Source organism: Dipodomys ordii, unplaced genomic scaffold, assembly GCF_000151885.1.
Source record: "Dipodomys ordii isolate 6190 unplaced genomic scaffold, Dord_2.0 Scaffold79, whole genome shotgun sequence".
Taxonomy (NCBI): domain Eukaryota; kingdom Metazoa; phylum Chordata; class Mammalia; order Rodentia; family Heteromyidae; genus Dipodomys; species Dipodomys ordii.
This window is the reverse complement of record NW_012267295.1, coordinates 456,543-465,278: the sequence shown is the minus strand read 5'-3', so window position 1 is coordinate 465,278 and position 8,736 is coordinate 456,543.

Below are 8,736 nucleotides of genomic sequence, written 5' to 3'. Positions count from 1 at the left end.
CAAGTCTGGTGATCTGCCCAGAATGATGAGAAGTTCTGAGGTGGGGCTGTGCAGGGTCCATTCCCCCAAATGGAGGCAGTCTTGCTTTCATGAGTGGTCTTGGCATGGCCTCCCTTGAGAACCTGGATGGCCACATCCTGTGCAGCCAAGGGTGGGCACTGGTCCTTTCTTGGCTGGCGATTAGAGTACTCGGAGTTCCAACCTAAGCTGGCTGCAGGTTCCTTCAGAGACCCTGTGCCCTGTTTATCTCCACAGGCTGTGCTCTCTTTCCAAAACACAAGGCAGGTTCAGAGATACCCAGGGGCCTCCAGGGGATACACAGCCTACAGAGAGACAGTAAGGCCTCAACTGAATCCCCCTCATCCGAATCTCACAAGCACTGTAAACATAATGTAGTCCAAAGTGAGTCTCACCCCTCCAGTGCTATCTCCTGGTCCTCAGAGTGCTGGTAAGGATTCATCCATCAGCTGGTCAGATGCCCTAATTCATACCAGGTGGTAACTGACTATCTTCCTCTCTTTTTGTTCTTAAAGGAGAAGGGGGCAAATACTAGGGTGAACTCAGGACCTCAAGCCTGATCAACAGGCACTCTTAACTCTTGAGCCATGCCCCCAATCCTTTTTTGCTTTAGCTATTTTTCAGATAGGGTCTCCTGCTTCTACTCTTCACAGCTGGAATTACAGATAGGCATCACTATGCCTAGCATATAACCAATAACTTTTCTGCTTGGGCTGGACTTGAATTGAAATCCTCCAAATCCCAACTGTGGTTGGGATTACAGAAGTGAGACACCACACCAAGCCCCAACTTCATCTTGATGAAAACCACTTCCTGGGCTGGGAAGGTGACTCAGTGGTAGAGCACTTGCCTTGCATGCATGAGACCCTGGGTTCAATTCCTCAGCCCCACATAAACAAAAAGAAAAAAGCCAGAAGTGACCTGTGGCTCAAGTGGTAGAGCGCTAGCCTTGAGCTGAAATGCTGAGGGACAGTGCCCAGGCCCAGAGTTCAGGCCCCACAACTGGACTCAAAAAAAAAAAAAAACTTAAAAAAAAAAAGAAAAAGAAAACCACTTCCCTCCTCCCATGCCTCCAGCCCTCCCCCAGAAATGGCACTGTCACCTACCTGGGACCCCAGCCCCCAGCATCCTTCGTCTTCCTGCATCTCCTGCCCACTCTCCACACTGGCCATTCACAGATCTCTATGTGCACATTTGCCCAAGCGCCTCCCAGTCCCAAGGGGACACAAACGCTTCTGTCCACACTTTTCCCTCCCAAGCAACTGCTTAACTGATGTCCACAGGGCAGCTGGATGGAGATATTGTCTCTGTTGGCTGTCCCAGGCTCTAGATGGCTTTCCCACCCACCTGGCACCCATCCTGCCAGACTCTACTGCCTCAAGATGCCCAGCCTTGGATCTTGCATTCCCTGGCCTGTCCAGCAGTAACCCTTAGCCGAGTGTCATCCCCAGAGGGCCTTCTACCTCTCCAGAGCCCTGATGGGGCCACACACACCCCTCCATCCTCCCACAGGCCTGATCCATGGCTGTCTGTGGCCCTTGGAACACATCCCTGGGAGGGATGCTCCAGCGGTCCAAACCCCACTGCAGCGGGTAGAGGCTCAAAGGAGCCCTGGGGGCTCAGAGACCTGTCCCCTTCACAGCCCACCAAAGGTTGGCCCCAGCAGGTCCCCACCTCCACCTCCTCTTGCCAGCAGGGATGGAGTGGCAAGCCCCGAGCCAACCAAGCAATTTTCCAGGCCTAGGGGGGCTCGGCAAGCCAATTTGAACACGGAATAAACCTCTGGCCTCTGTGAGGGGGCACAGCAAACACTGTGAGCACAGCTCCCCCCCATTCTCCTTACACCCCACCCCCCACCCCCCCACAGCAGAGAGCGTGGCCGGGCCAGAGACGCCGTGCTTGGCTGCCGATTCCAGGCTCAGCAGAAAGCCTCCATTTTGCAAGGAGAAATTAATGAAAGGGAGAAGCCTGGGAAATTACGAGTTGCCACCTGCAATTTCTCCTTCCAAGGAAAGCAGCGCCATGGCTGATTAAAGCTGCAGTTGCCCTGCCAGGCTGGGCTAGCAGCTGAGGATTGCCTGCCTGCTAGGAGGCAGGTGGAAAGCAACCGGGGGGGGGGGGGGGGCAACTAGGGATCCCAGCAAACCGGGGATGCCTCCAGCCAACAGAAGCATCCTTACCCTTCAATTCCTTGGTACTGACTGATGATCTGCAGATTTCCAGACTCCCACTGTGATCTAGGTCACGAACCCCAGGGATTAAAGGGTGTAACATGCAGTCCGGGCCAGCTCCTCACACACAGTGCTAGGTGGACAGTGGCTGGTGCCATTCTCCCACCTAGAAATCTGAAGCTCATGAGGGCAAGCCAGGCCTGGCACCAGCCTGAGCCCTATGAGCAACAGTGGTGCCCAGGTGACAGCAGTGCTGCCCCAGACAGCCTTGGGAGGACACGGGGCACCTGCTGAGGGGGCTGTGCCCTGCGTCTGGCCACTGAGTTCACAGCCACCCCCACCCCTCCTGAGCTGCTGCTTCCCCAGTCAGCGAAGCTCCCTGACTTTCACCCTCCCCCCTCCCCGCCCCAAGTGCACTCAGGGCTAGGACAGGTGACATCTGAGAAGAGCCACTGTGACACCATGGCTCTGGACCCCTTCCCTCCAGAAGCCTGCATCCCAGCCTTTACCAGGGTGTGAATTCAGACTAAGTTGTAAAGGACTGATCTCTTCTACTCTAGGCTTATGTGTTTCAGAAGCACTAAGCTTGACTCTCCAACTGTGGAGAGTGTCGTTCACAGGGAGAGCTGGTGAGAAGAGTCCCCTGGTGAGACTCTAAGCCCTGGCATCTGGTACTGAGCTGCTGTGCCACTGTGCAGCCCTCGGCCAGCCATCCTCAGGTAAGCCCCTCGCTCACTCTGAGCCTGGTCTCTTCATGCTCTTCCCTAGGCGTGTGTCATACATACACACGCACACGCGCACTCACACTCACACACACACACACACACACACACACGCATGCACACATATCCAGCAGGCTCAGCTTCCAGCATGGACAGCGGCTGTGGCATCCTTCGTAAGGCGAACTTTGAGGCACCACTATCTCCCAGCTCCAGGGCCTTGGCCGTATATTATTATAATGGCCTTGGCCAATAGGGGCGCAGGCTATTAGAATGAGTTAAGACCAGATTAATCTGCTTAAAAAAATATGCCCGGTTTTTACACTGTGCATTCCCTCCTAACAACTCAGCTCCTTCCAGGCCATTATCTCTTTTTATCGTTAATTCAATTCCATAAACATGTATTAAGTGTCTATTATGTGCACAGCCCTGTTCTGGTAGCCAGGGTGGGGTACAGGGCTTGGGGGACAGCCCCAGCCCCCCACCCAGCAAGATATCTACAACAAGGCAGGGGGTACACCTGACCCTCAGGCCCCACCACAAGAAAGTTTGGAGGAAGATTTTGGAGGTACAGCGGGCACTGGGGATGGAGACAATGGCACAGGGTGCAAACCAAAACCTACTGTGTGCCAAGTTTAGTTCTGCAACTTGCATATGCAGGCTCCATTCTTCCAAGCATGTAAAAGCACCCCATCTGACAGGTGAAGAAACCAAGGCTCAAAGAGGTCCCAAAACAGCCTGGGTAAACTCATGAAACCAAACTTCAGTCTGGACTTCATCCTGTATGGAGTGACCCAGTGCATTCACTGACAGCTGAACAGATGGAAGAATGAACAAGTGAACACTGAGCCTCTCCCACCTGTCAGAAGTAGAACAAAACTTGAAGGGCAGCTGGATCTTGGTGGGGAGAGATAAGGTGGGGACCCAGGGTGTGATGCTGAGGCTGAGGAAGCCCTGGGTGGAGTCAGCTGGTGCTGGGTGCAAATCTTGGCTCCACCTCACTGGCCACGTCAGTAGGTTACTTCTCTGGGCTTCAGTTCCCATCACCAGGCAGAGGTGTGGGTGGAAGTGATGAGGATTGCCCACAGCCACCAGCCAGAGAGACACTGGGCGCCTAGGTGTCAGCTGGCTCTGACCACTGACAAGCTACTTAACAAGAATGGCCAGAGGCAGAAGCTGGCCAGGAAGGCAGGGCAGTGGCCCCTGCGTTCTGCAGTCAGAAGGTCTCATACCCATGGGCAGTCCCAGGGGTCTTCTCATGCTTATCCTCAAGGATTGTTTGACACTACCACTGAGCCAACCCTCCAGACTTGTTTCACATTGGTTACTTTTGAGATAGGTTCTCAAGTCTTATTGGACAGCGAGCTATGTTTTTGTGTGCTTTGTTTTTGTTTTGCTTCTTGCTGTAGCTGAGATGATAGGTACCAAGTCATGTCACCTTGCCCAGCTTCTTCCACTGAGATGAAGCCTCACAGACTTCAGTCCTGGAACTGTGATTTCCCCTGATCTCAGCCTCCCAAGCGGCTAATATTACAGGTGTGAGCCACTACGCCAGACATCCTCAAGGATTTCTAGGCAGCAAATGCTCCCAGGCCCTCTCCCCAGGGAGAAACAGCAGCAGCCCCCACCCGCTCTGAGAGCCTGGAGGATAGGTCTACTACGGGGATGACAAGCAGAAAGGAAGGACTACAGAAGCTGGCAGCTGGGGCTGAGAAGGTGGCTCAGTGGTAGAGTGCTTGCCTTGCATGCATGAGGCACTGGGTTCAATTCCTCAGCACCACATACACAGAAAAAGCCAGAAGTGGTGCTTGGCTCAAGTGGTAGAGTGCGAGCCTTGAGCTGAAGAGCTGAGGGACAGCGCCCAGGCCCAGAGTTCAAGCTCCATGACTGACAAAATAAAAAAAATAAAAAGGAAGAAGCTGGCAGCTGCCTGAGACCAGAGCCTGCCGGGCCATATGCCAGGACCACAGCTACAGAACATGCCAGACAGCTCCATCCATCATCAGATCCCTGCTAGTCCCCCTGCCCCTGGCCCCTCCCTCCTCCATGCCTGACTCTTCGCTTACTGCCTCCTTGTGCAGCCTGCTCCTGGCAGGCCCGTCCTTCCCCACGTCTGAGAGGTCCTCACCTTTCCATACACTCATACTTCTCAGCTCACATGACTCCAGCAAGTGGCCCGCCACTCTCCCTTAGCCTGGAAGACCTGCATTCTCCTCCTCAAGCGGGCTCTGTGGCACCCTTTCTGTCAGCAGATCACGGACTCAGCTCTACATCTAAACGTCATCCCAGGGAGTCGTAACATAGGACAATGTCAGTCACTTGTTATTCATGCATCCTGTGCCCAGGGCCTACGATGTGCCAGGTAGCGGGGATACCATGAGAACACAACTCTAGGTTCCAGTAACATCTCTGAAGTGGACAGTCAGTAATGGAATCATAAAGAACTCAGGGATTCTAGCTTTCAGCAGGGTTTGGTGGGAGGGAGGAGACGCTGGACCCAAGGAGGCTGGTGGACCGCAGTGGGTATGTGAACTTCAAACAGATCTAACAGTAGGACAAGAGAACAGCCCGGGCAGGACAGGGGCGTGGCCTGGGGAAGGAAGAGGCAGCTGTGAAACCAGACCATGATGGATGGAGTGGACCTGCGTGGGACTCAGGTCCCAGGTGATGGTGGGAGGTTGGGCCGCGATCCCAAGACTGGAAGGTTGCCAGACCCAGGCACCTTGCAGATTCCAGTAAAGGAAACAAGCAAAAGGCAGAGGGCAGGCAGCTCTGTGGCTTGTGAGGACCCCTCCCGGAGCCCCAGGGCCCGCAGACAGGCCGCCCACCCCCCTCCCGGCAGAGCAGGCAGATTGATGAGGTGCTGGCTCAATCCGTCTTGAGTTTAGCTCAGCTTCTGGCTGCATCTTGGTGACACAGGCTCATCAATATCCGAGAAAATACAGCCTGGAGGGAGACCAATTAGGGACAGCACAGCCGGCCACGGGCGGCCAACACAGCGGCCACTGATCGCTCAGCTCCCCCCAGAAGACAGACACCTGCGCAGAAGAGTAGCAGCAGGGCACAGGTGGGGCCCAGGTTGCCAAGCTGCTGCCCACATACAGCCCACTGCCCACCAGGTCCTGCAGCAAGCTGAGCAGGGGTCCTGGCTGGGGATAGAAACCCACAGTCAGGAAGGGGCGACAGCCCCCAGGCCTCACCCTCTGGCACCAAGCCTAGGTCGGATACGTTTCCTAGTCTGCTTTGGGCAGGGGTGGATGGTGAGTATTCTCCATGCCTCAGTTTCCTCATCAGACCTTAGAGGATGGGGCAGGCTCACACTAGACTCGTCTAAGACAACCAAACAAAGATTAGGTAGGAAGCTCAGGCCCCAGTCCTGGCAGGGTCTCCTTACCCTGCAAGACAGGGCTAAAGAGCCCAAGAGCCAAGAGCTGTGGTGACAGGCACAGTCATGGCGTAACTCCAGACACTCTGCAGACTTAATCTGCCAAGGGGCTTCCTGTCTCCCATTTTCTCACTTTCCCACAAACCCCTGCACCACAGCCCGGGATATTTAAGGATATTAAAGCCATAGTCCTGGGGGCTGGGAAGGTGGCTCAGTGGTAGAGCGCTTGCCTTGCATGCCTGAGGCCCTGGGTTCGATTCCTCAGCACCACATAAGCAAAAAGAAAAAAGCCAGAAGTGGCGCTGTGGCTCAAGTGGTAGAGCGCTAGCCTTCTGGGTACACAGCTTACCCAGAGACTGGCACTATTAGAGGGGACGCTGAGACTCTGTGGATTGGCAGAAGAGTTATACCAAAGAAATAGACCAACTGGACATAGTAATCCCTGTATCCCAGTACTCAGAAGGATTGTGAGTTCAAAGCCAGCCTGGGCTACACAGCAAGACCCAGATTCAAAACAATGAAACGGAAGGGAAACAAAGAGGGAGAAATGAATCACATTAATGATTAAAATTTCTGCTATTAGGAATAGGAAATAAGAACTAGAAAACTGGAGCCAAGCCAGGCTCATGCCTATAATCCTACTTACTTAGGAGGCTGAACTCTGTGGATCCCAGTTCAAAGCCAGCCTGGACAGGAAAGTCTATGGGACTCTTATCTCCAATAAATCACCAGAAAACCAGAAATAGAGCTGTGGCTCAAAGTGGTAGTGTATTAGTCTTGAGTTTGAAAAAGCTCAAGGCAATGCCTAGGCCCTGAGTTCAAGCCCAACAACCGAGAGAGAGAGAAAGAGGGGGGGGGGAAGGGGAGGAGAAGGAAGGGAGAGAGGGAAGAAAGGGAAGGAGAAAGAGAGAAATAGAGGGAGGAAGGGAGGGAAAAGAACAGAAAAGGAAAAAGAAATGGGAAACCAGGCACTGGTGGCTCATGCCTCTAATCCCAGCTACTAAGGATCACAGTTCAAAGCCAGCCTAGGCAGGAAAGCCCATGAGATTCTTATCTCCAATAAACTAGTCAGAAAAAGCTGAAAGAGGCACTGTGGCTCAAGTGGTAAAGCGCTAGCCTTGAGCACAAAGAGGCTCAAGGACAGCACCCAGAGTTCAAGACCCAGGACTGGCCCAAAACAGAAGAAATAGGAAAATGCGGAAGGATGAGGATCCTTCCTAAGAAGTGAAATTATGCAGTGATCCTAAAGTATAGGTGGGATCTTGGTCTTGGTGCTTTTGGGGAGATGATAAGAACCTTTCAGGGGTGGGCCCAGTGGAAGGTCTTCCAGGGGCAGGCCCAGTGGAAGGTCTTTGGGCCTCAAAGGAAGCCAAAGGACCTGTCTCCTCTGGCTCTGCTCCTTGGCCATGGGGAGAGTAGCTTTGCTCTCTCACATGCTCCTGCCATGTGTGGCCTCTCCACCAGCCCAAAGCAGCCATGGACTGAAATCTCTAAAACCGTGATCCAAAATGCTTTTCTTTTTGTAAGTCTGTCATTTCAGGTGTCTGTGACAGCAGTGGAAATCTGGGTACATAGGCACGTACAGTGGCACCAGCATCACACCAGGTGTAGGGGCCACAGAACAAGAGGAAATCTCAGAAGCTTCAACAGGGCCATCACAAAGAAACAAATAAGTAGGGGGCAGAGCCACACAGAAGACGTGAAGCCCACTGGCAGGCTCTGCCTCTGGTCAGGAGGTCACCTGCTTGCCTGGTCTGGACCTGCCTATACTGAGAACATCCTGGAATGATTTGACCTTAATGATGGAGGTCCAATGGGTCAGGCTAAGAAGCCATGGGATGAGCAGTGAAAGGGAGCGTGGAGAGAGTGAGCGCTGGAGGAGCTTGGATCCTGGAATCCACATCCCATCCAAACCCTCAACAACAGCCCATGTTCAAGGTCCTCACCCTTTTCTGACCCATGGAACCCATCAGGTTCCCTGTCTGAAAGAAGGAAACAGCCCCTCTCCCTCTGGGAAGAGTTCAGGGCCTCCAGCTCCTTCCTCTCCGAGCAGGGGGTGAAGGTGCGGGGGTTCTGGCCTCCAGTGTTTCAGGCCTGTCGTCTGCACAGCCAGGAAAAGGTACCTAGAGGCAGGCAGCTGGCTCTGGGGAGTAGTTCGGGGAGCAGGTTGGCTACTGCCCACTGTGTGGGCACATGCAGGGCAGCCTGGCTCTCAGCCATCCTGGCTTAGGTTCCCATGCTCACACCACCACCATGCTGTGGTCCTGGGATGGGCCTCAGTTTCTACGCCTTGGCATGCAGATGCTAATCCACACCTGTAGGCTATCATGGAACCTGTGGCTTCAGTGGCTGGCACTTAGCAGGCCTTCGGTGAGCAGACGTGGTTGGAAGGGCACCATGAACAGCCCCGACCGTGCACAACACCCCAGTACCCCAACACTGC